The 26,673-nt window shown below is 48.7% G+C and overlaps 2 protein-coding genes and 1 non-coding gene across 5 annotated transcripts in view; 1 reads left to right on the top strand and 2 right to left on the bottom strand.

The window, feature by feature from the left end:
• Acsbg2 (acyl-CoA synthetase bubblegum family member 2) overlaps positions 1-3,039 on the bottom strand; it is a 54,877-nt gene extending 51,838 nt beyond the window's left edge. The window contains exon 1 of the mRNA XM_074054421.1: positions 2,445-3,039. The gene's annotated coding sequence lies outside the window, so the exon portion shown is untranslated. The remainder of the gene's footprint in view (positions 1-2,444) is intronic.
• The window catches only part of Rfx2 (regulatory factor X2), a 78,852-nt gene continuing 53,631 nt past the window's right edge, over positions 1,453-26,673 (top strand). For all 3 annotated transcript variants that reach the window (XM_020166526.2, XM_020166525.2, XM_020166524.2), the window contains exon 1: positions 1,453-1,646. The gene's annotated coding sequence lies outside the window, so the exon portion shown is untranslated. The remainder of the gene's footprint in view (positions 1,647-26,673) is intronic.
• LOC141416997 (U6 spliceosomal RNA) lies at positions 11,054-11,160 on the bottom strand. Its single transcript, XR_012441632.1, has one exon. It is a non-coding gene; the product is annotated as a U6 spliceosomal RNA (small nuclear RNA).

Raw genomic sequence — 26,673 nt, 5'->3', positions numbered from 1 at the left:
TTAAACTAGTAGAAAATGCGGATTCAATGAAATATAACATAAAAAAAAATTTCCTAAACTTTTCACATGCCACAAAAGAGTTTTTGGATTTTTTTTTTCAAAAGCAGCTATTTTATTTTATTTTATTTTTTATTTATTTTTTTCTTTTATTATTCATATGTGCTTACAAGGCTTGGGTCATTTCTCCCCCCTGCCCCCACCCCCTCCCTTACCACCCACTCCACCCCCTCCCTCTCTCCCCCACCCCCTCAATACCCAGCAGAAACTATTTTGCCCTTATTTCTAATTTTGTTGTAGAGAGAGTATAAGCAATAATAGGAAGGAACAAGGGTTTTTGCTGGTTGAGATAAGGATAGCTATACAGGGAGTTGACTCACATTGATTTCCTGTGTGTGTGTGTTACCTTCTAGGTTAATTCTTTTTGATCTAACCTGTTTTCTAGTTCCTGGTCCCCTTTTCCTATTGGCCTCAGTTGCTTTTAAGGTATCTGCTTTAGTTTCTCTGCGTTGAGGGCAACAACTGCTAGCTAATTTTTAGGTGTCTTACCTATCCTCACCCCTCCCTTGTGTGCTCTCGCTTTTATCATGTGAAAAGCAGCTATTTTAAGTACATGTTTTAAGTAAGGAATGGAAACCACACTTAAAGAAGGCTGGTATGATAATAATGCTCATCAAACACAGCATCTCAAGAGATTCAAGTAATCAAATGGAAATTCTAGAATTAAAAAATATAATAACTAAAATATAAAATTCATAAGAGGAAATAAACATTAGGTTTCAGTTGGCAGAAAAAGCCAATTGGCAAACATGAAGATAGATCAATAGAGATTATGAAATATGAAAAACAGAATAAACAAAGTCCTAATAAAATGTGGAACACTATGAAGCACACTAACACACATAAGGAAATTATCAAAAGGATAGGAGAGAGCAGGAGCAGAAATTTTTTTAAAGGATTCAATGAAATATAACATAAAAAAAATTTCCTAAACTTTTCACATGCCACAGAAGAGTTTTTGGATTTTTTAAACTATATAAAAAAATCTCTTAAAATTCTCAGTTTGTGGGCCATAAAAAGCAGGTAGTGGGCCAGTTCGCTGACCACCTAGCCAGACTGGGCCTTCATGCCCAGTATTCGGCTTGTGGAATAACCCGAAGTCCCCCAGATGGAAAAAACGGACTCCCCAAGACCTGCCACTGTCTCGGCCCGCGCGCGCCTCCTCACCGCCAACCCTCTGAGCCGCGCGCGCCTCCCGCCAGGCCCCGCCCTCCTCCGCACAGATTGGCTAGACCTCGCCCTTTTCCACGCTGGGGAACGCCCCCAGTAACAGGCACCGAGGGCAGCCAATAAGACGCCGCAGGGCCTCGCGCCCCGCCCTCCCCGCGCCCGTTGGAGGCGGGCGTGGGCGGGCCGTTAGGGGGTGCACGCCCCGCCCCATCGCGGCGGGTGGACTGGCGGGTGGCGAGAGGCAGGCGGCCGGGCGGGCGGCGGGAGCCGGAGGAGGAGCTGCCGCCGCCGCCACCGCCGCCGCCATAGAGACTGTAGCCGTGGAGACTGTTACTTACCAACGGGGACCAACACGCAGCAGCCGCCGCCGCCGCCGCCGCCGCGGGAGCCGCTGCCCGAACTCCCGGCCCGAACTCCAGGTGACCGAAGCGATCGCCCGGGGCCCGGCCCGGCCGGGGAGTGCGGGATGCGGCGGGGACCCCATTCGGGGCTCGGGGATCGGGAAGTACACCCCAAACGTCCGGGATGGCACGCCCGGGGTTCTCGACTCCGCACCCGGGTCCCGCACGCCCGGCTGAGTTTGGGGGGGGCCCTGGCGACGCCCCCTTCCTCTTTTCGTCATACTCGGGGAGGTGGGGACCGTCGCCTCACTTTTTACAAAACTTCCTGGGGTGTGAGCGTCCGGGGACCCCTCTCCATGCTTACGCTCACACTTTCCGAATTGGGGGCGCCCAGGAGCACCTCTCAAACTCTTCAAACTCCCTGGAGCGGGGCTCCCCGGGAACCTCTTCTCACTTTTATCCCCAGATGGGGGCTCCCGAAGACCCCGCTCTTTCTCTTACTCTAAAACGCCCTGAGCTGGGGGCTTCCGAGGACGGGTTTCTCACTTTATCCTCAAATCCTGAATTGGGGGCGCCTGGGGTTCTCTTTTTCCTTTTACTCCCTAAATTTCCCGAAAACTTGGGGACCCCAGGGCCTTTCTCTCTTAGCCTCGAACTCCTTGAATTGGGGGGGTGGGCTTGAAGTTGCCCCTTTCTAAATTCCTAGATTGGGGGATTCCCTATGACCACTAGGCATACCCAATTTGGGGGCGTCCCTGGAACCCCCTTCTCCCTCTTCGACCAAAAACTCAGTGCGTTTGTCTGGGAAGGAATCCCTCCTCCCTTTATCCCCGCAAACTCCCCGGAAATCGGGCTTCCTGGGGTTCCGTTTCTCACCTTTTTACCCCCAATCTTCGCGTTTAGAGGTCCTCGCACACTCCCTCCCCTTCTGGCTTTTGCCCCCACATTCCTGAGTTTGGGGGACGCGGGGCTCGCTAGTCCTTCCCACGCCCCCCCAGGAAGCCCATTCGCGCACCCGCAGCTCCCCTATTTGGAGCGATCTGGAAGGAGGAAAAGTTTCGCTCAAGGTTTTTGTTTTTTGTTTTTTTAATCTATGAACTGCTGAGTTAAAGAGCCCGGCTGTTGGGTGGCGTTTCCTCCCGGGGTGGCGCGGCGCGCGGCTGTTTCAGACCCCACCCTTTTGCCCCAAAAGCTCTGTTTACGGGTTTGCTGAGCCCCGCTACCTCTTCCCGCTGCGACCCCGGCCGACGCGGGCGGCCCGATCCCCGAGGCCACTCGGGTGGTGGCGAGGGGCGGGTCGCCTTCTTATTTTAACCTCCTGGTCATCTGGTAGGAAGGAGCAGAGAAAGGGTGCCTACTGCTTTTCCTCAGGCCGCATTCCAACTTTGGGGTGTTTGTAGCACGCCCCCCTCCCCCCGCCAATTATTTCCTTGTTTTGTGCAATAAACTGTCAGTGTAGGATCTGGTGGAGTTTTTCCAATTACCTTTGCAATTAACTTCTCAATTAGCTTTTCGCTGCAAATCCAAGGTTATCAAGGTTTATTCCGTGTCCCTGCAAAATAATTAAAAGAATAATAAAATGACAGCAATGCAGTATCACAGATATGTACAAGATTATGTGTCAATTTTTTTAAAAATGAAGGCGAATTAAAGACATTTCCAGACTAATAATAATACAAATGACAAAATTTCAACAACAAAACCTTTTTTTTTTTTGCCCATAGGTATGTATTGTCCATAAGTTTTTACCTTTTTGTTTCATGCTTTGAAACGGATTTGCTTATCTGAGGATCTGTACCTCTGTCCTGGGTGGGAGTACCTGCTGGTTGATACCCAAAAGTTTAAAGACTTGAATTGACTGTAAAATCAGCTCGGTCATGAGTACTCACATACTGCGGCTGGAGAACTGAGGCATGGTCAGGCCCCCTCTGAGAGGAATTTAATGTCTTTAATCACCTGGCTGCTGCATCCAGAGGCTTAGTCACATTTTGGAGGAACCCTGGTACCCAATCCTGTGCATTTTGACTGTCTTGGGTCAGGAATGCGTTTGGAGACAGTTTGACCCGCAGGAAGCAGTACTGAATTATCCTACCCTATGACCCACTGAGCGCAGAGCCCGAGGAGTTATTGATTACCTCCAGTTACCAGACAAGTCCTGGTCAATTGACATTTGCTTTCTGGGAAAAGGGCACGTATTACCTGAAAATGTGTTTGTAGTGGCGTTTCTTTCATCTTTTAACAATGTTTACCATCAAAGTGCTGATAGGATGTGTCTGTGTTCCCCAAAAGCATGTGCTGGGGGTTGTCCATTTGGCTGTCACTCCTTAGCTCTCACTTCAAGTTTCATATTACCTAATTAATACTACTACTTAATTAAATTAACTTTAATTAACATTATAATCAAGTTAAGAGTTTGAATATATTTGTGAGTTGTTTTTTTTTATAATAACTAGTGATAGTTCTGCTTGTAAAATTCTAGGGCCAGAGCCAGGTGCTGCTGGCGCCCGCCTGTAATCCCAGCAGCTCAGGAGGCAGAGATCAGGAGGATTGTGGTTCAAAGCCAGCCCCAGGCAAATATTTCTGGAGACCCTATCTTGGAAATACCCAACAGAAAACAGGGCTGGCGGAGGGGCTCAAAGTGGTAGAGTGCCTGCATGGCATGCGTGATGCTCTGAGTTCAAACCCCAGTATCTCTAAAAGATAAAATAAACAATAAATAAATAAAATTCTAGGGCCAGGAGGAACCCTCTCTCCCTCCCCCCCCTACATATATATACAGATATATATGTATATATATATAAAGTTGGTGAAGGTTGACTTTATTTAAATAATGTATTCCTCATGCACACCTACTTATTTGTAAAATGTGAAACTTTCTAATAAGCAAAGGGATGTGCCCAGAGGGACAGTCTCCTTCGTCACTGTCCTCTGTAAACTAGAGGAGCGGGAAGTGCAAGCCCCACGGCACTCCCAGTGGACATGTCCCTATTTCTGCCTTGAATTCTGTGAATATTCCCATGAAATGAAGGAGAGAAGGGCCAATAGTAAGCTCAGGTCGTTCAGGTAGGGGTTTATTACCCCATGAGTCTATGTGAAAGGTACAGAAAACCCTCCCTGTGTTCAGAGTTTTCTGGATTTCTGACTGTTATTACCACTGTGGGTTTGTGTGTTGGCTAACAGCATTTGACTTCCTGCTGGAATTTAAGTGGTGACCCTTTCCTCCCAGGCCAGGATCTGGTATTTGTGTATGTACTTGATTTGTTGGTGGATGGATGAACGGATGGTCAGATGGGTGGGTGATGGACAGGTGGGTTGATGGCATATGTGTTGGAAATTAGAGCAAAGACAGAAAACTTTCTTTGTGCTTCTTGGGAGCGTTTTGTTGTAGTTTTTTGGCAGTGTTGGGGTTTGAACTTGGGGCCTTGATCTTGGCTCTTGCCTCCACCCCTTAAAGCCATGCCTCCAGCCCAAGAAAGGAATGCTTTTGTGTGTGTGTGATACTGGAGTTTGAACTCAGAGCCTACATCTTGAGCCACTCCACCACCCTTTTTTTTATTTTTTCGAGATAGGGTCTCGCAAACTATATGCCTGGGCTTGATCCTCCTGATCTCTGCCTCTTGAGGAGCTGGGATCACAGACAGGCGTGATGATTGGTTGTTGAGTTTGATTTCCTGACAGTACCAACACGAAGGAGATTTTGGTGAGATTGGGTGGTGGAGCCTCACGTTGTGTTTTGGGCAGGAAATAAATGCCTTTAAATTCATCCAAAAATTATTACAAACATGTTACCCTGCAGTTGTAAGTACCCTGCAAAAGCAAAAACAAACAACAAAGTCACTTGAGTTTCCACACACTGGCTGTGGCGAGGCCCCTGCGGGTTATGGTGGAGGGGCTGAGCTTATAGGTGACGACCTCTAGATACTGGTTTTGCTTTTCTGTTACTGCTAGCATTGGATGCCAACACAGTTGACATCTGGAAGCAAGCCATTTGGAGACAGGGACCAGCCTGGTCTTCATGCCAGGACTTGAGCAACGCCCTTGGAGCAGCCGCCCAGGCCCAAGCACCTCAGCTCTTCCTTCTTGGAGTTGCATTCCTGTTCTATGATGCATAGGACTGGCATATTTTACAACTCTGCCCGGGTGGTTCCTTACTCTTAGGTTGCATGGCTCTGAATTCAGTGACTGCTCACCACTTTTGGGTGACTTGCCATTATGTGTAGAGGACACATAGAGCAAGTGGATTTTAGATTCTGTGAATCCCTGTATACCTGCCAGACCTCGTGGTTTAAAATGGAAAAAAAAAATGATACAGCCATTAAAAATAGGTATCGTGACTTGATGTCATTTCTTGTTTATTAAGAACGAAGCCCAGATGTGCTGTAGATGATAAGTCTCCTGTGATGTCTGCAGTTATTTTGAGTGTGTGTCTGTGTGTATGCCTGACAATGGGGTAATTCAGAATAAGAGAATTTGAAATGTGAATTGAACTCACACTTGAGGGGTGGAGGCCACAGAACAGGGCAGTGTGATGCTAACTGTGCTATTGGTGTGTAACAATGCTCGTAAGGAGCCAGTCCTGCGGAGTTCAGAGGGAAGAGCTTTGCTGCTGCAAGGGTCCTGGGGTGGGATGGGGTGGGGAATCCTCTGGGCCTGATCAAGGTGGAGGAGGGGGCCATGTGGCTGATGTCTGGTGAGCAAAGAGAAGAGATGCAGAAGGCCAGGGCCATAGCCCTCTAACTCAGGAGCTGGAGGTCACGGGAAAGAGTTTGGCTGCTATTCTGTATATAAATTATTGATCGTCGGTAGACTTCAGTTCTGTCTGTAGGTGTCAGATGGAGGTGTCTAGCCATTCATTGGAAGAATTGCCTTCCAGACCCCTGACATTGGTTCCCTTCATTCTTTGTAATCTTTGACCAAGCACTGTCCAATGAGACAGGCAAGGAGGAGGAGAATCACACAGAGATTCTGCTTGGTGTTTCACAGGGCCAGTGGGAGCTCTAAGGAGGACGCAGCTCTGCCTGGCGGGCCAGGAGTGGTGTCTGTAGGAGCTGGGTGGTGAGAGGAGGTGTGGCCATGATCTTCCTGCTGGCCAAGTGCAGGGCCCAAGGGGAGACTAGAGCACATCTCCCCGGGATTGGAGGCCTGGACAAAGGAGGGTGGGTGGACTATGGCTCTCAGGTCATAGCCAGTCTGTCGCCATGTTTAAAAGCCAGGTTTTATTAGAGCCCATCCCCGCCCAGCCCCTCACATCTTATTTGTGTAGCTACTGGTGGGCAGCAATGACAGAATTGGGTATTTGTGACAGAAACAGAATGTGGTCTACATATTTATAGTCTGGCTCCTGCCCTGGCGAGATGAGAGCTTTGTCTCTTGTCTCTTGGTAGGGTGTTCTGGAAGGCCAGAGGCTTGAAGAGGTTCGAGGTATCACTGTGTCTGGGGCCTGGGAAGGTGACAGGGCCTGCCCTGAAGCCACAGCTGGGGGGAGCAGGAGAATGGGACTTGAGAGTCTGGGGCGACCTGGGCACCCACTGCAGGGGAGGGTAAGGAGAGTCATGGCCTTCCTGAGCAGCTGTGTTAGCACAGGCAATGCATAGGCGGAAGGGGGTGGAGAAAGTCATTCTAAAGCCCCAGAGGTCCCCACCCCAGGCCAGGGCTAAGATAATGCCCTCTGCGCATGTGCCTGGAGGGCTACTGCCTACTGTGTGGCCCTTCCCCTGTGACTTCCCACGCCCAGGCAGTCATCACACTGCCTGAGTTTTCCACCACCCAGAGACCCCACACTCTTGCAGAACGGAAGCCCACGGCTTCCACTGTCCACAGCAATGCCTCCGCCCGTCTCAGCTGCCTGCCCACCTCCGTCGGGTGTGCTGTCACTTCTCACAGAAGCCTTTATGTCACAAGAAGAGTGTGTCTACCGCACTTTCCTCTGCCCATCTGTCCCCCTTTTGGGGGACAGTGCTCTTGTTTCAGACTGTATCTCCAAAGAACTGAGGCACACATGGAATACCCGTCCATGGTGACAGGTAGAGAGGACACCTGAGTGAGTTGGGAACACAGGAGAGGCTGGTGCAGGGCAGGGCGGGTGGTGATGCTGGTAACGAGCCAGAGGGTTGCAGATTGCGGGGGGGCAGCCTTGCGGGAGGGAGCCAGCCAGGCATCTGGGTCGGAGGTCAGCATGGAGTCATGGTCACAAGAGCAGGGCGGAGAGTGAGAAGAGAAGGCCACAGCAGAGCCATCGAAATTCAGGCACAGTGAGCCAAGGACAGGTCAAGTGGGAAGGTGGTTTATCATGGCACAGTCTGCATCACATACGGCTTGCCGTGTTGATGTGTGCAGTTCAGTGGCGCTGAGCACTGCCCGCTTCCAGAACCTTCCATGCCCCTACACTGGAGCTCTGTCCCCATCAACACTAACTTCCTCCTGCCCCAGCCCCTGGCACCACCTTCCAATTCCTCCTATCTCTATGGCTCTGTGACTCTAGGGACCTCCTGTGAGTGGCATCCTGCAGTGTGTGTCCTTCTGTGTCTGCTCATTTCACTGAGCACCGTGTCCTCAGGGTCCCCCATGTTGTAGCAGGTGTCAGAATGGCCTTCCTTTTTGTGGCCAAATAATATTTCAGTGTGTGGACGGACCATTGTTCATCCACTCGTCTTTTCATGGACACTGGGCTGTTTCTAGCGCTTGGCTGCTGTGACTCATGCTGAAAGGGAAGGTTTTGAAGGGACTCTGAGGTGAGGAAGAACCTGGAAGTAGGCTGAGAAGGCAGAAGTGGAATCACTTAAGGACTGAGCACTAGGAAGAGACCAGAAGCATACGACTTGGGCACATTTTGGAGACAAAGTGTCCTGTTCCCCTCAAAAGGCAAAAGGCTTGGCTCAGAGCGCCTGTCTTTTCAGAAAGCTGTCAGAATCCTACTGATGACACAGAAATCCACCCCTAAAGTCACAATAGCACCTAATCATGCTATTTTTTTAAATGAAAACTGTTTATCTTTTGGAAACATTGCCCTGTTGCCAAGAATACATTTCTGTCCAAAAGATGATCTGTGGGGTAAGGGCTTGAAAGTAGTTTCTAGAAAAATGACCAGCCCACAAGAATGTGTGCCTATTCCATCAGGGCCAACGGGGGCCCAAGGAAAACACCACACAGGGTTTTCTCCAACTTCTGCTGTTCCTCCTAGAATATGAAGAGACCAGATGCTGCTGGGAGGAAAAGTAGATCTGAAATTCCAGACCCACAGGAAATCCAATGAAGGATGTACTTCCAATTTGAAAAAGAATTCTCTGTTCTCCAGAAGAATTCACCACTATCAGGACTTCTTTCTGTGAGGCTTGCATTCAGTCATTCAACAAATATTTGTGGGCCCAAAATATCCTGCATCTGAGGAGCTTAAAATTAGTTGACTATTTAAGTGTTTTAGTATATCACCACATGGAAAGTTAAGCTGGGAGAAGGTGCTGGAAGACACCAAAAATTGTTAGCAACCATCAGCAACCGACAGTTTAAGCACCAGCCGGATGCATTTCAAGAGTGTCTGACCTGTATAAATCACGGTGTGGTTACACTACACACCTGGACATGACACATGTGCGTAGAAAGTCTTTCTGGAAGCCTCCTGTGACTCACTAGCTTAGTTTACAACTGGCTGTGTATTTAGTTATGACATTGGAGAGACTGGGCATGCAAAAGAAAAGGTGCATCAACTGGCAGTTATTGAATTTAACAGACTGCAGGAGGAAGGCCCAACATGGCGTCTCCCTCTCCACTTCCAGTTGGGAATGTTCCCTGCCTCTGGCTGGGTGGAACTGCCAAGCCCAGCCTCTGCCTTCTTCTAGTTGCAGTGCTGGCTGCAGACTGTGGACAGTAGCCCTCCACTGTAGTCCAGAAGCAGAGATGCTGTAGCTCTCCCCTTACCACCAGGAAGGCCACTGCGAAATCACTTCCAGGCAGAGGCCTGGGGCTGCTGCTTCTTGTGATTCTTACTCATCTCTTTGAAGTCTTCACCTGCCTGGCCTTGGCTCCCCAGGGCTATGTCAGGAGACCAGATGCTCACTTTCTCTCTACTTTTGTTGCCCACATGGAGAAGCCAGCCTGTCCCCTTTGTCATAACTGCATCAGACTTAGCTCAGTGCTCAGATTTGTTACAGAACAGCCTGCCCCTCCTCCTTGCCTATCTTTCACTTCCAGTGCACTCCCCTCCTCTCTTTCTGCAGTGTCATTTCAGCAATGAAAATCCTGCCTTTTTGCCTACTGCCCCTCTTGCCCCAGGAACTCTGGTTTTACCCGGAGGGTTCGGTGGGACAATGTAGCCAATGCCCAGTTCTCCAGCACTGTGTGTTTGACATTTGGGACCATGTGATCCCTGCTGACAGGGCTCCTCAGCACACTGTAGGGTGACAAGCAGCACCCAGCCTCCACCTGCTACTAGCACACTCTGCTCGCCAAGTCAGACAGCCCTGTCTTAGACCTTGCCAGGTGTCTCTTGGAGGGACTTGCTTTGCCCCTTGTTTCGCTCTGCTGTCCCAATCTAGCTCTGAGGAAAAGTGAGCCTATAGGGTGATGTCTATGTCTTAAGCCTTGTTTTGCTGTGGCTCAAGAATCTTGGGGGACACCAAAAGCTCCAGAGACTGCTGGGCGGCCCCCAGAAGTCAGCCCTGGGCCGGAGCTGTGCCCTTGGAGAAAGTAGTCAGGAGTGAATGGCCTTGTGCGAAATTGACTTGCTCTGCAGGCAGCTGTCTCTGCGCCTGGCTCCCTTCCTTGCAGACATGTCCCCCAACTCTGCTCCTCACTGTGCTGACTGGACAGAGCCACACATAGGGCCCATTTCACTCCCGCCCCTTTGTTGGCTGAGAGGACTGTCACGCGGGGCCAGGGTAGCTCAAGCTCCTCTGTGATGTTCATTGTCTCTCCCTGTTTAGGGAAGAGTAGGCTTGGGACTTACAGGCTTTGCTAAAGAAAATAGCAAGCTGGGCACCCATTTCTCACGCCTGTAATCCTAGCTACTCAGGAGGCAGAGATCAGGAGGATTGTGGTTCGAAGCCAGCCTGGGCAAATAGTTGGAGAGAAAATATCTCAAAAAAAAACCCAACATAAAAAAGGATTGGAGGAGTGGCTCAAGTGGTAGAGCACCTGCTTAGCAAGCATGAGGCCCTGAGTCCAAACCCCAGTGCCTCAAAAATAAAACAAAACCACTCAGTCACTTAAAACTCAAAACAACAAACAAAAATCTCAAGTAACCATTTGCTGGGAGGTATCCACCCCAGGCAGGAGGCGCTGAGTCAACATCACTGCCAGATGCCTTGGTGAGGTTGGGTGGTGGCCCATGGGTGATGGTGGGGTGGGAAACAGCTCACTGAAGTCCCCCACCTTGCAGTCTGTACAGGGGTTATTGTCATAGCAGGGAGCACCCCATTTCTGAAGTTTCTCTCAGATACCTCAAATTTCTAGTTAGAATGATTCTTTCTGGGAAAAGGGTCTTTTTTCTTTTTAATATGCAACTCTTCATGAATTTGCGTGTCATCCTTGCACAGGGGCCACGCTAATCTTCTCTGTATCGTTCCAATTTTAGTATATGTGCTGCCAAAGCAAGCACAAAAGGGTCTTTTTTTGTTTTTTGTCTTTTTCAGTGCTGGGAATTGAACCCAGGACCTCCTGCATATGAAGCATACACTCTACCTCTGAGCTACACCCCAGCCCAAGAGTTGGCTTTAAAACAAGTCAACCATAAACCAGTGAGGGGGGCCAGGGTGCTGGGTGGAGGTCAGTGGTGAGTGCTTGCCTAGTGTACATGAGGTCCCGGGTTCCATCCTCAGCACCACAAAAAAACCCAAAAAAACAAGAGGCTGAGATAAAGCCAACTGAGAACGAAATTTCCTGATTGCTCCCCAGTGCAAATTTGGAAATAATTGTTACTCAGTTGTCTGGTTACAAAGCTTTTAGATAAAATCACATATGCTGTCATTGACTGAGCCTGTCACCTGTCTGATCCCTGTAAGATCTTCTAGTGCTGTGGGTGACAGTTCCTTTTTTTTTTTTTTTGGTAGTGGGGTTTGAACTTAGGGCCTTGTGCTTGCTAGCAGCTGTTCTCCTGCTTGAACCATACCCCAGCCCTTTTTGCTCTGGTTAGTTTTTGAAGTAAGGTATCACTTTTTGCCCGGGCTGGCCTGGACCATGATCCTCCCGTTTATGTCCCTGTGTACCTGAGGTGACAAGTGTGCACAACCACGTCCAGCCATTGGCTTGTGAACAGTTTCCCCGGGGCTGGCCTTGAATGGTGATCCTCCTGAACTCTACCTCCTGAGTAGCTGGGATTGCAGGCGTGAGCCACCATACCTGGCTACAGTCTCCATTGTTGTGTAAGGGCATTGGAGCCACTTGAGTGTTTCTGCATCTGTGGTTCAATCATAGTACATGGAAAATTCCAGAAATTATTCATAGGTTTTTAATAACTTTTACTATAGTACATTGTGATAATTATTCTATGAATGTTGTTGATCTCTTACTGTGCATAATTTACAAATGAAACTTTATTAAAAGTATGTATGTAGAAGAAAACACATAGCATACATAAGGGTGGATACTAGCCATGTTTCAGGCCTGTACTGGAGGTCTTGGAATGTATCTCCCGATGACTGTATTACTTCCTATTTTTTTGAAAACCCAGTGGGGTTGATGTGACTGTTATGCCCTTAAAAAGCTGAAAATGCTTGACCTGCCACAGTGGCTCACATCTGTAATCCCAGCTATGTGGGAAGTGAATGAGAGTTAGTAAGACCATATCTCAACCAATAAGATGAGCATGGTGGTGTGCATGTATAATCTCAGCTACTCAGGAGGTGTAAGTAAAGAGGAGCATGGCCCAGGGACAATACTGGACGAAAGTGTGAGACCCTATCTGACAAATAACTAAAGCAAAAGTGCTCAAGCAGTAGAGCACCTGCCTAGCAAAGACAAGACCCTGAGTTCAATTCCCAGTACCACCAATAAAAGTGAAAGTGTTGAATGTGTGTCTTGCTCCCTCGGGGAGGGTCTTTCCTGCCATTAAACACAGATTGGCCCAGTCTTTGCCCACAGTGTCTCCTCTGCTGAAGTCTTCTTTTAGCATCAGAGGGAACTGGGCCAAGTCCACCAGGAGAACCAGCCGTATGCGAAGGAGAGGTTCGGAGCTGTCGGGACCCCACCCGGGCACCCCACTCTCCCTGTGTAACTGGCTCAGCTGTGTACTGTTCCTCTCCAGATCCTCCAAGCTATGGACAGAGCCTCCTTCTCCATTGCCTGGCCTTGAAGGCTGGGACTCTCCCTGTCCTCTTCCTCTCCTTCTCCCACAAACCTGCCGCCCCCTTTCTGCTTCCTAGCCCCTTAGGCCCCGCTACCCTAATGGCTCTTGTTTGCTTGTCCCCTGCACTCTGAGCATTTAGATCAGGGCTCTGACCAGTCACCTCCTTCCTTGCAGGAGGCCTATGCAGGTCCTGTGGGGTCATGTTCTCCCACCTGGTATCATGCTTCTGCTTGCCCTCTAGACAGGTTTTGAGCTGTTGGGGGACAGGAATGCTGTGAACACATTCCATTAACCGTGAGAACTTGCATTATTTGTTAATGATGCAGGATTACATTCTAAGATCTGACAGTGGTGTGTGGTACTAACTGGGCACCGTGTCATTTCAAACTGCTGGGGACCAGGTGCCACCAGCTGGGCCAGTGTTTCCCAACAGTGTGACACTTGCAGAGTGTTTTGTTGCAGGTAGAGCAAACCTGTACTCAAGGTTTCAGAAATATTTCAGGGCAAATTGTTTTCAAGTTCAAAAACCCTGTCTAATAAATCCTTCTGCAAATTGGCAAAAGTGCCCCTAATTTTATTTGAGCAAATAAAGCCTGCAGAATGTATTAGGATTCTGTGGAAGTAGGGATTTAAGGGCCATGTTTTAAGGGTCTGTGGCTAGATGGTCACAGTTACCACCAGGGTTTCTTGGTTTTAGCTGAAAGCAGTGTGGACAGTATGTGAACACCAAGGGCGGGGCCATATGCCAATAAAACTTTATTCATGGACACTGAAACGTGAATTTCTATCGTTTGCATGTGTCTCAGAATATTTTGGTTTTGATCTCTTCCAACCACTTGAAAATATAAAAACCATTCTTAGGTTGTAAGCAGTACAGAATCGGGCATCTGGCTGGGCCAGAATCCAGTTTGTGACTCCTGCCCTGTAGACAGAGGGCAGGGGCTCTGTCAGTGTTTAGTTTCTCTGCACACAGCCCAGCCTGTTCCCTCTGCCCCTGCTCCAGCCAGCTCAGTCTCTGTCCTGTGCTCCTTGCCTGGTGGCCCTGCCCCACCGGGCATCTCTTTGACTCTGATGCTCCCAGAGTCCCCAGCCCTGTGTGTTCCACCTTGTGTTAACACCCTGTTGCCTTATTTTTTTTTTTTTTGCCTTTAGATTATTTTTCAGCTAGGATCTCGAGTTTTTGCCTGTGGCGGACCTCAGCTCAAGATCCTTCTATGCTTCCCATGCAGGTGGGATGACAGGTGTGCACCATCACACCTGGCTTATTGATTGATGGGGTCTTGATAACTTTTTGCCTCGACTGGCTTCAAACCATGATCTTCATGATGTCCACCTCCCGAGTAGCTGGGATTACAGGGGTGAGCCACCACACCTGGCCTGCAACTCTTGCCTTTTGTAATGCCAGGAATTATTTGTGAACATTTCCTTTTTTCTTTCACCCTAGCAAAACACTCAAGGAAAGACACATGTCTAGTTATGCATGTGGGACACAGGAAATGACTTGGATTCTTAGGAGATGGAGACCACACCTAGATCTAAAAGTCATTTCACCTACATTCTAGTAAAATATGGTATCTTCAGATATTTGTGACTTCTCAGTTGGATGATTTATTCTAAGACCAACAATGAGCAAGGCAAGCAAGCCACTCGTGATACTTTATTTTAACTTAATTTAATGTATTTGCTGGTGCTGGGGTTTGAATTCACGGTCTCCCACTTGCAAGGCAGGTACTCTACTGCTTGAGCCACTCCCTCAGACACACCCATGTCCTTTTAAACTTTCTAGTTCTATAATTTAATGATGCATTTTGTCCAATGCACTGGGTGGAAAATATTGTCATTTCCATTTATAATCTCTCTACATAATCTGTATGAAAACATTGTTAGTGAGTATTTTGGATTTTTTTGTGTTAAGTCCTTGAAACAAAATCCCAGTTGGTACCAGCCACATGTCGAGTGTGGAGTAACTCTTGTGGCCAGTGACTCCTGGCTGGCCTGACAGCTAAAGGTGTTACAGTGAAGACAGGGACAATTTTTTTTCTGATGCTAGGAATGGAAACCAGGGCCTCATGCATGCTACACCCCCAGACACCCCCCCCGGCCCAATTTTTATTGAAAAGTGACCAGTGTAGCTACTCATACACACAGGATCTGAGTAGCTCAGGGCCCCTTGATGCCAGGGTTTCTGGGTTTTTTGTTTGTTTTGCTGTACTGGGGTTTGAACTCAGGTTCTACACCTGGAGCACTCCACCAGCCCCTTTTTGTGATGGATTTTTCTGAGATAGGATCTCGCAAACTGTTTGCCCAGGCTGGCTTTGAACATGATCCTCCTGATCTCTGCCTCCTGAGTAGCTGGGATTATAGGCGTGAGCCACCGGCACCTGGCATGGCCAACCTTCCAAATCAATGTGCTCACATACCATAAAATTCACCTTTCATGTGAACACGGAGTGGGTTTGGGATATTCTCAAAGTTATGCAACCATCACCACTATCTTAATTCCTGAACATTCCATAACCCCAAAAGAAACCCTATCTCTCTCCCAGCCCTGGCACCCACGCTCTACTTCCTGCCTTGGGTCACCTGTTCCTATCAGGGTCCATGCGGTATATAGCCTTTAGTGACTGCATTCTTTTACTGTGACGTTTCTGGGTCCTTACTATCCACGTTCCACTCCTTTTTATGACTGAATTAATGGTTTTTTTGAATCAGGGTTTGAACTCAGGGCCTTGTACTTGCTAGCAGGTGCTCTACCAGTTAAGCCACACTCCCAACCCACCCCCCTTTTCCTTCAGGTATTTTTCAGGTAGGTCTCGAATTTTTCTCCCAGGGCTTGCCTCAAATTGAGATTCTCCTACCTAGGCTTCCCAACTAGCTGGGATCTCAGGTATACACCACTGTGCCTGGGTTGGTTGAGATGGGGTCTTGCTAACTTTTTCCCCAGGCTGGCCTTGAACCGCCATCCTCCCGATCTCCAAGTAGCTACCCCTCAAGTAGCTGCTAATAGTGTATTTTGTTTGTTTTGCAAGAAAAGAGATGGTGGTATGCCCACTGTTGTACAGCCACTCTTCTCGCTCATTATTGAGCCCATCTCTCTCCATGTCACCATTCATGTTTCTGCCTCATTCCTCCTGCCTCAGGTCCACCATACAGATGTGTTCTGTGGTATTGGCTTACTCCCTAGCAAGAGCCATTTTGCTTAGACATCTTCCCTTCTCCCAGCCATGTTGCAGAAGCAAGTGCCCTTGTCCAAATTGTGTGTGCACATGTGGGGATGTTTGCAAAGTCCTGGAGGGGGTGTCCTCTCCTCGAAATCACCCACCTTGAAATCACTTGCCATTCTCACTCCAATCCCACAGGAAAGGCCACTTTCTCCTTTAGTCCCAGCCCGAGCCTCCCCACCTCCTCCCCACCTGCACAGGTGTGTGTGCCCTGGCCCTTACATCCTCGACCCATTGATGGCCTTGCCCTACAGCACAGACTGGATCCTGACAAGCCAAGAATCCCAGGCATGGGTCCCCGGCCATCTGGCAGACACGTGTCCATGTCCCCTCGGCCCAGGCTCCCCGAGTCCTGCTCCATCCTGCAGCCCCTCACACCTCCTTGCAGGGCCACCCCGCCACCTGGAACTGGCTCCCTGTCGGGACTGCTCTGCCCACCTCCCAGTCCCTGTGCTCCTGACCCAGCCTCATTCTGCCACCGTGAGCTGCGCCCAGCCAAGTACCCCTGGGGAGGCCTTGCTGTGGGGCCCGTTTGTGCCACCACAAGTTCACACTTACTGCCCTTGACTCTGCTCTGTCACCTAGCAAGCGACCTGCGCCTGCCAGCTCTCCACTGATGCATGGGCTCAGTGTTGCTGCCTCCCTCCCCCAAGCAGGCACTCTGCAGTCTGGTGGGCAGCCCTGTCCCCAGGTCGTCCCAGGCCAGCCAGACTGGCCTCCTGTGACATGTACCTACTCTGCCCAATGACAGCTTCATTGTTGAGCCTCCCCCTCACTCTCACAGTCCACCCTGATGCAGTGCGCACGCTTTCTCTTTGTATAAATGGTTTAAGACCAGAACTCCCAAGACTTCGCCCTCACCAGCCATCGTTCTTCACCTGAGCTTTCCTCAGATTCAATGAATAATTTTTTCAACCTCCGTTAAGATTTTCAAGCCACTAGCCTCAACCAGTTTTCCTTGGCTCTTCTAGAAACTACTTGCTCCTTTTTTCCTCGGTGGTGATGTTCAGTGAGGGCTTGGCTCATAAAGCCTGCAGTGCTCTCAATTCTCAAACTGGGACACCATCTCATTGTTTGGGATTCCTCCTTGCGCAGTGCCCACCTCTCCTCTAGCTGCTGGTGGCTCATTCATTCCTGAGACCTGTTCTATTTATGGGACTGGCCTAACCAAATGCTTTGGCACCATAAGCCTGGCATTGCTAAAACAGGCTTCCCTCCCTGTCACTGGAGGTCTCCATGGAGGAAGACTCTTAGAGACTATTTGTCACTAAAGTTTATTTCTTCAAATGTTAAAAAGAATTTTGAGCCGGGCACCGGTGGCTCCCGCCTGTAATCCTAGCTACTCAGGAGGCAGAGATCAGGAGGATCACAGTTTGAAGCCAGCCTGGGCAAATAGTTCATGAGACCCTGTCTCGAAAATATACTTCACAAAAAAAAAAAAAGGTCTGGTGGAGTGGCTCAAGGTGTAGGCCCTGAGTTCAAACCCCAGAACCATCAAAAAAAAAGGTTTTGACTTTGAGTTCTTAGGCCTGATTTTCTCATAGCTATGAATGGTATCACATTTCACTTCTCGAAGGTATGAGATGCTTTAGACCCTGAAATTTTTTCAGTATAGGGTTTGAACTCTTGCTGGGTAGGCGTTCTACCACTCAAGCCACTCCCCAGTCCCCTTTAGATCCTGTATCATCTCTTTTTCTTCTTGTCTGGCATTTGTCCACGCTGACCATGTCATTTTTAAAAACAATGAGATAAAATTCAGGTGACAAAATGCACTCATTTTTACATGGTTTTCAGGTCACGTGTTAACGATATTCAGAACGTTGTAAAATTATCATCAATATGTAGCTCCAGGATATTTCCATCATCCCCAAAAGAAACCCCGTACATATTAAAACTATGGTGGCTCACACCTATAATCCCAGCTACTTGGGAGGCAGAGATTGAGTGGATCGAGGTTCAGGGACGGCTTGGGCAAAAACACAAGACTCTGTCTGAAAAATAACTAAAGCAAAAGGGCTGGAAGCATGGCTCCAGCGGTGGAGCATCCACCTAGCAAATGTGAGGCCCTGAGTTCAAACCCAGTGCTATCAAAAAAGAAAGTTGATCACAGCTTCCACCTGTCCTCTGCAGTTCCCAGCCTCCTTTCTGTCGGCAGACAAAGCCTGTTGTGACTATGCCTGTAATTGGAGTCACCATTTGCGGCTGGCTTCTTCCCTTAGCATCATGTTTTGAAGTTCATTCATATTTCAGCGTGGATCAGAATTCCATTCTTTTTCATGGCTGAGTAGTATTTCATCGTATGTAGTATGTATCACAATTTATTCCTTGTTCGTTTGTTGGTGGACATTTGGGTTGTTTCTGTTTTTGGACTATTATAAATAACGCCACCATGAACATCTGCCAGCAAGCTTGCGTGGCCATACGCTTTCATTTTTCTCAGGCACGCACACAAGGGCAGAGTTGCTGGCTCGGGTGGTAACGCCAGTGTAACCTTTGAGAAGCTGTTTTCCACATTGGCCACGCCATTTGCCATTACCACCAGCGACGAATGGGGCTCCAGTGACTCCACCTCCTCACCAGCACTTGGCATTGTCCCTGGGTTTCTTAGAGCCCGCCCAGTAGGTGTAGAGAGTGTCTCACTGTAGCCTTGACTGGCATTTCTGTGAGGGCTGATGTCCTCAGACACCTTCTTGGGTGCTTTACTGGCTGTTTGTGTGTCTTCCTTGGGTCAATGTCTGCTCAAAGGTGTTGGCTTGGGTAATGTCACGCATCCAAAAGTTTTCTTTCCTCTGTGGAAGTCTCAAAGTCGTCTCACAAGGTGCAGGGAGGGTGAGCCAGGCCACTGCTTCTGGGTGGCTTATAACGCCAGAAATGCATCGCTCACAGTTCTGGAGTCTGGCGTGTCTAAAAGCAAGGTACCTGGGGAGACCCCAGGACATCCTGTCCCTTCTCTCCATGGATGTCAGCTTCTTGTTGTGTCCTCACACGGCAGAAGGGGTAGGAGGGCGCTGGGTCTCTTTTCTCTTGAATGAAGACACTAGTGCCATTCATGAGGCTCCACCCCATAACCTAACTGCCTCCCAAAGGCCCTGCTTCCTAATGCACCAACTGGGGACAAGGTTCAGCCTATGAATTTAAGGGGGACCCAAACCTTCTGTCTATAGCAGAGGGTTGGGACCAACAGACCTGATGGCGGTCCCCGCTCTTCCCTAGGACATGGCCCAGCTCTCAGCTGTGCATATGGCCTTTTGTAGAGATGACCCAAATCCCGCAGCCTCTCAGAAAAGGAGACATGACAGGGCCCCACTCTCACAATGTCACTGACCCGAGAGACACTGAGATTTCTAGAATATTCTCTGACATTCTTTGATGCCTTTGTAATAGTTCATCCAGAACTATTTTAGCTCTTTTAGAGGCGTGAGCTGGGCTGGCGGAGTGGGCTCCAGTGGTAGAGCACCTGCCTAGTAAACATGAGGTCCTGAGTTCAAACCTCTGTACTGCCAAAAAATTTTAAATAAAAAGGCATGAGTCAAAACACTTGAGTCTAGTACTGGGCCTAAGTACTGAGTTAAGACCAACCCAGTACACCTGTTTTTGCACAGCTCATGGACACTGAAGTGGTTTGAGAAAAATCCCAAAGATTATTTTAAGACAGATGAAAAAACCTGAAACTCCCATTTCAGTGTCTATAACGTTTTATTGTCACAAAGCCACAAACCTTACAATGGGTGGGGCCAAATAGTAGCCACAGTCTGTGTGACCTGCAAAGATGAAAATGTTTGCCCTTGACCCTTTCCAGAAAAAGCTCTCTGAGCACACAATGGTTCATATTTGATTCGCACAAGGTATAAGTGACATCCCGCGCATGTTAATACGATGCTGATTTTGAGGCTCACAACCCCTCAGCCCTTCAGTGATGCACTTTTTGCGTCCTTTAATGGAGGGATGGCATTTGTGGTAGTATTTTCCCCTTTGTTGTAAGTAACCTGAGTCTTTGCCACATGCATCTCACAGGCTGCATTTCCTTTGCCTTTTTATTGCTCCTGGTGTCCATGGGGGTTGGTTCAGACCCCTGTGGACAGGAAAACCGGAGGGTGCTCAAGACCTGTTATGAACCCGGATGATGTTTGCACAGGACCTATACATCATTGCTTGGGGACTGATAATTCCTTTTACAGTTAAATTCTGTGTACATAGTTGTTACACTATATTGCTTAGGGAACAATGACACACACAAAAAAGTCCCTACATGCTCAAGACAGATGCTGGATTTTTTTGTTGCTATTGTTTTGTTTCTTGGCAGCACTGGGATTTGAATTCAGGACCTCTTGCTTGCTAGGCAAGCACTCTATCATTTGAGCCATACCTCCAGCCCTTTCTGCTTCCGTTACTTTTCAGGTAGGGTCTCTCATTTTTTGCCAGGGGCATGCCTCTGATGGTGATCCTCCTACCTATGCCTCCTGTGTAGCTGGGATTACAGGCATGCACCACCATACCAGGCTCCAGACCCTGTTTTTTAAACATGTTTTCAATCCGAGTTGGTTGAGTCCTTGGAAGCAGGACTGGTGGATATGGAGGCTCGCTGTACCTGAGACCGTGCCTTTTTCTCTCTGTGCCCTACTTTGCCTTTCAGGCCCAGGATAGGCAGGGCTGGGGTTAGAGCTGTCCCTGGGCAGGAAGTGCTTCGTACCTGGGACTTACAGTTCCTCTGTCACTCAGGGTCCGTGCTCATGGGCCCATGGTTCCAATGGCAGTCCCTTGAGACTGCTGCTGGGGCAGATATGCACATCAGTGCAACCAGGAGTGCTTTGAAATCAGCCACTGCAGCTAATGTCAATGGAGGAAGACAGATCTGGGGGACACTGCTCGGTTAGGAAAAGCCAGCTCTTCTACCTGGCCACCTCCCCGTGGGAACGCTTTGTGGCAGTGACCCACAAGAAAGGACGGTGCGTTGTGACTAATCCAAGGGGAAAAGTGAGTGTGTGGATAGAAAGCTGCATTTCTATCGTTTCAGCCCTTTGCTGCGGGGTGGAAACCTCAGGGCAACGCGATCTGCGTGGCTCTGAGTCACGCGTGGTGGCTGCATTCTTGGCGGGAACCTTGGCGAGGCCTCCCGGAGAGAGCCAGGAAGGGCTCGGGATGGCCTCTCGGGTTAGGGGAGGATGCGCCTCCATCCCTGTGCCACGGAGCCATCAAGGGCGAGTCCTGTGCCCGGCCATGCCCCTCTGCAGTGGCTGCCCACTTTGGTCTCCTCCGATCCTCAGTGTCCCTGAGTTAATCATCGCTGGCCGAGGTGCTCGGAGGTCGAGCTTGTGGTGAGCCAGCGCCTTCCCCTGGTGTCAACTGGTGTCCTGGCATTTGTGAACCCAAGTCCAAAAAGACCAAAACCCAGATTTCCACAGCCTAGTGGTGCTCAGCCCGTCTTTAGTCCTGACCTCTCTCGGAATCTGCTAGTCTGGGAAGTTCTCCAGAAGAATCGGGGCAGAAACACCCACCCTCCCCTCGGCATGTTCAAGCCCCCCTCACGAATCCACGGTCAGGCTCCTGCCAGAGCCCTCGGATGGGCATGTCACAGGATTCAAACCACTTCCCTCCTGTCATTGCTCCCCTAAATCACAAGGAAAAAATGCCCTAAATCCTCGAGATTTTTAAAAATAGTACGGCTGGTGGTGGTGGCACTGCCTGTCATCTCAGCAATCAGGAGGCTGAGGTAGGGGGAGGACTGTGAGTTTGAGGCCAGTGTGGGCTGCAGAGTGAGACCCTGTCTGAAGAAAAAAAAATTAATTAAAAAATAATAAACAAAAACACCAAACCATTTTAGGTGAAAAATGAACACTTTGGTAAGAAACCGGAAAGGCCAGGCCCTCACAGGATATCGGTGTCGCTACTGCACGTGCTCAGCTGCAGGCACCCTGTGATCCCTGGGAGGAGGAACCCGCTAAGGGGAAAGAAGCCTGTGGGCATCTTACCGCCAGAGAGAAAGTGAGCTGGTGCCTGTCCACTGCTTCCCAAAGCCAGTGAGCAAGACTAGACCCTGAGTGTTATCATGTAACTTTCACATGTTTCTAGGGTCTTATTCCAGCAACGGTGCCAGACCATTCGGGGGGAAGGACGGTCTTTTCAATAATGATGCTGGGAAAACTGGATCTCCACACCCAAAAGAATGAGGAACTTTTTACGATCTATAAACCCTAACTCACAATGGGTTAAAGGCCTGAGCACGAAACGCTGTGAGACTCTCAGAGGGAACATAAGGGACTTGCCCATGGCTATGGATTTAGCACTGACAACAGCAAAAGCAGGTAGAGTGAACTTCCTAAGAGGACGATATCGACAGATTAACTGGGCAGCCTGGGGGATGAGAGAAAATGTTTCCCAATTGTGGGTCATAAGGAGCTCCTGTCCAGAATTCCAGAATCAGAAAATGACACAACCCCATTAAAAAACGGGCAAAAGAGCTAGGTGTTGCACCTCACAGCTGTAATCCCAGCTACTTGGGAGGCTGAGACTGGGAGGATTAAGATTCAAGGCCAGCCTGGGCGAAAAGTTAGCAAGACCCCATCTCAGTCAGTAGCTTTCAGCTAAGTGGGAAGCATAAATAAGAGGATCGAGGCTGGCGGAGTGACTCAAGTGGTAGAGCGCCTTCCTAGCAAACAGGAGGTCCTGAGTTCAAAACCCAGTACCACAAAAAGAACAAAAGGGGACAAAAGACTTGACTAGCCATTTCTCCCAAGAAGACTTACATGCAAGCTGAGACCACAGTGAGCTGCCCTGCCACCCAGGTGGATGGAAGCCTTGGGCACTGTGGGCAGGAATGTAAGGCAGTGCCGCCACTATGGAAGACAGCATGGCGCTTTCTCAAAAGATTGAAATAGAATTCCCACGTGACCTAGCCATCCCACTTCTGTGTAGACACCCGGGGCTTGACCAACCGTGTGTACACCAGTGTTCATTACAATGTCATTCACCATAGCAAATGGCAACTGGGTCCATCGACACCCTGTGGTCCATTCATACAATGGAATATGACTCAGTCGAGAAAAGGAAGACCATTCTGACACCTGTTCCAGTGTTAATGAGGACACGGTGCTCAGTGAAATGAGCAGACACAGAAGGACACGCACTGCAGGACGCCACTCACAGGAGGTCCCTGGAGTCACAGAGCCATAGAGCCAGGAAGCAGGATGGTTGTGCTGGGGATTGGGGAGGGAGGGAGTTAGTGTCGTGGGGACAGAGCTTCAGTGTGGGGGACATAGAAGGTTCTGGAGATGGATGGTGGGGATGGCTACACAGCCATATGAGTATGCTTAGTGCTGCTAAGCTGTGAGCTTAAACATAGTGAAAATGATACATTTTGTTATATGTCTTTTACCATAATTTAATAACGATAAAAAAATTTCCTCTAACTGTGTCCTCCAATCCCACTGTGACATTAGCGGGAGCTCATTCTTTCTGTTTTGCTCTGGGGAGGTCCCACCTCTCCCACCCCGTCGTAGGGTCCCAGCTAGAGCCAAGTCCCTGTGTGTGTCCTCTGCATGGCTTGTGGCCAAGCACTAGCTGTGGATTCAGGTGAGCCACGGGGAAGGGGGCACTTTCACCCTAACAGACAAGAACAGTCAAGGCAGATTGGGGTCCAGGTCTCAGTCACTCACAGCTGCGTCCCTCCCCTCACTGGCATTCCCACTGCCAGGCTGGGCCATCTCTGGTCTGACAGCTTGTGTGCTGTGGGCCTGTGTGTGTCTGTGTTTGGGGTCAAAAGAGTGGGAAGAGAATGACAAGCAACCTAAGGAGAAAGCAGGCCAAGTTCCTGAGAGTCAGAGCAGTGACTAGTCAGGAGTGGGATGGCTCCCTAAATGGCCATCGAAGCGGGGGCCATCCTGCCACATGACTTTTTCTTTTGTTGAGTTTCCTCAAGCTGAGGATATTTTTGCATTTTTGAAGTGATTGGAAAAAAAGGAATACTTTATGACACACAAATTCTATGAAATCAAATTTCAGTGTACAGAAATCAAGTTTGTTGGAACTTTATTGGAACAGCACCAGAGCTGGGACAGGGGTGGGCAAGTGAGGCTGTCACCTGGGACACACAATGGAAGGTGGTACCCAAAAAACTAGTCACCAACATGCATAATATTTTAACACAGTCCTTTTTTTGTTGAGAGCACTGGAATTTGAACTCAGGGCCTCTCACTCTACAGTTTGAGCCATGCTGCCGACCCTTTATTGTCAGATAGGTCTTGAGCTAACCAAGCTGAGCTGGCCTCCAGCCACGATTCTCCTACCTTCTTGTTCCGAGTAGAATGCAATCTTTTTAAAGATCAAAATCAATCCGAAAGCCCAGGATAAGCAAAAATGCCACAATTTTAAATGAAAGCAGGACAAGTATTATGATTTTCTTCCTTCCACCCCAGGGTCCAGTATGGCTCTGGAGGGCCCCTGCTCATTTCAGGCTGGGCGCTGGTGACTCATGTCTGTAATCCTGTCTACTCAGGAGGCAGAGATCAGGAGGGGATGGTGGTTCAAAGCCAGCCTGGGAAAATAGTTCGTGAGACCCTATCTTGAAAAAACCCATCACAAAAAAAGGGCTGGTGGAGTGGCTCAAGTGGTAGAGCACCTGCCTAGCAAGTGTGAGGCCCTGAGTTCAAATTCTACTTCAATCAAAGGAATTCATTCTCGGGACTTCATGGAAAGAGGACTCTCCTCCTGGTATTTTTCTCCCTCATGATGACTAACTATAACCAAACTTCAGATTTGCACCTTGTCATCTCCTGTCTACTTTTATACAAGAACGAGCGCACACTCCTAAGTTACTTAATTTTTGGAGAGTGGTATTTGAAAGTCAGTAGGGACAATTAACACTGAATTAATGAGCATACTAGTGTGTGTGTGCTTTGATGACCTACTGAACAATAATTAGCAAATTTAAAATCTGCAGCAGCCATCATTCACTTTAATGTTAAGTAAGTCTTAATTCCTTACCCCTTCATTTAATGGGCTTCTTGGTACATAATTCCTTCCCAGCTTCTGTAGGCAGGTCTTGGATTTAAAAATAAATGCCACAGTAGCTTCCTGGGTTGTTTTTTTCTCTTATAAACATGTCATATTATGTTGTGGCCATGGGTTCAGCTTTCCAGGGTTTCCCTTGGCAACTGGCCATGCCGCAGGGCTCCTGCTGCTCTCTCCAGACCGTCTGCTGCTCCAGGGCCTTTGCACCTCTTATTTCCCATCCCAGGAAGGCTCTCTCCTGCATCTTCCCATGGCTAGTTCTGTCTCCGACAGGTCTCAGCCCAGTGCTATCCTCAGCCTCATCCCTAACTGTTCTTCCTTTGGGGGAATGAAAGTGAGTTTGCTTTTTTTTTTTCATTTTTCTTTTATTATTCATATGTGCATACAAGGCTTGGTTCATTTCTCCCCCCTGCCCCCACCCCCTCCCTTACCACCCACTCCGCCCCCTCCCTCTCTCCCCCCTCAATACCCAGCAGAAACTATTTTGCCCTTATTTCTAATTTTGTTGTAGAGAGAGTATAAGCAATAATAGGAAGGAACAAGGGGTTTTGCTGGTTGAGATAAGGATAGCTATACAGGGCATTGACTCACATTGATCTCCTGTGCGTGTGTGTTACCTTCTAGGTTAATTCTTTTTGATCTAACCTTTTCTCTAGTACCTGGTCCCCTTTTCCTATTGGCCTCAGTTGCTTTAAGGTATCTGCTTTAGTTTCTCTGCGTTAAGGGCAACAAATGCTAGCTAGTTTTTTAGGTGTCTTACCTATCCTCACCCCCTCTTGTGTGCTCTCACTTTTATCATGTGCTCAAAGTCCAATCCCCTTGTTGTGTTTCCCCTTGATCTAATGTCCACATATGAGGGAGAACATACGATTTTTGGTTTTTTGAGCCAGGCTAACCTCACTCAGAATGATGTTCTCCAATTCCATCCATTTACCGGCGAATGATAACATTTCGTTCTTCTTCATGGCTGCATAAAATTCCATTGTGTATAGATACCACATTTTCTTAATCCATTCGTCAGTGCTGGGGCATCTTGGCTGTTTCCATAACTTGGCTATTGTGAATAGTGCCGCAATAAACATGGGTGTGCAGGTTGAGTTTGCTTTTGAGATAGTGTCCCTGTGTAGCGTAAGCTAGCCTTGAATTCTCGATCTTTCTGTGTCAGCCTCCCCAGTGCTGGGATTACAGGTGTGCACTATCACGCTCAGCTCCAAAGTGACTTTAAGGCACTTGCTGGCTCTCTCTCTCTCTCTCTCTCTCTCTCTCTCTATTTCTCTCTCTCTCTCTCAATCTCTGCCTGCCTCTCTTGACCCCTCCCCCAAGAAAGATGGCAGTGAACACTGTCTGTATCAGTCACATTTGCCAAGTGATTTAAGAGGCAGGACTGTCATACATGCCCAGAGGTCTCCATAAGGAAGAAAAAGGGGAACAGCATCATAACATCGTCCACTGGAAAGAGAGCTGCTACTTTTGGCTTAATGCTGGATGAGAGCTGGGGATGAAGTTGTTTGGTTAAGATGACGGACTCTACAGCTATGCCCTGGAACGAGCAGAGCACGTGCAGAAGGCACTCCCTGCAAACGTTACCAAGATGATTTGT

Source organism: Castor canadensis, chromosome 14 (assembly GCF_047511655.1).
Source record: "Castor canadensis chromosome 14, mCasCan1.hap1v2, whole genome shotgun sequence".
Taxonomy (NCBI): Eukaryota; Metazoa; Chordata; class Mammalia; order Rodentia; family Castoridae; genus Castor; species Castor canadensis.
The sequence above is the reverse complement of the archived record's forward strand: the minus strand, read 5'-3'. Positions and strand labels throughout refer to the sequence as shown.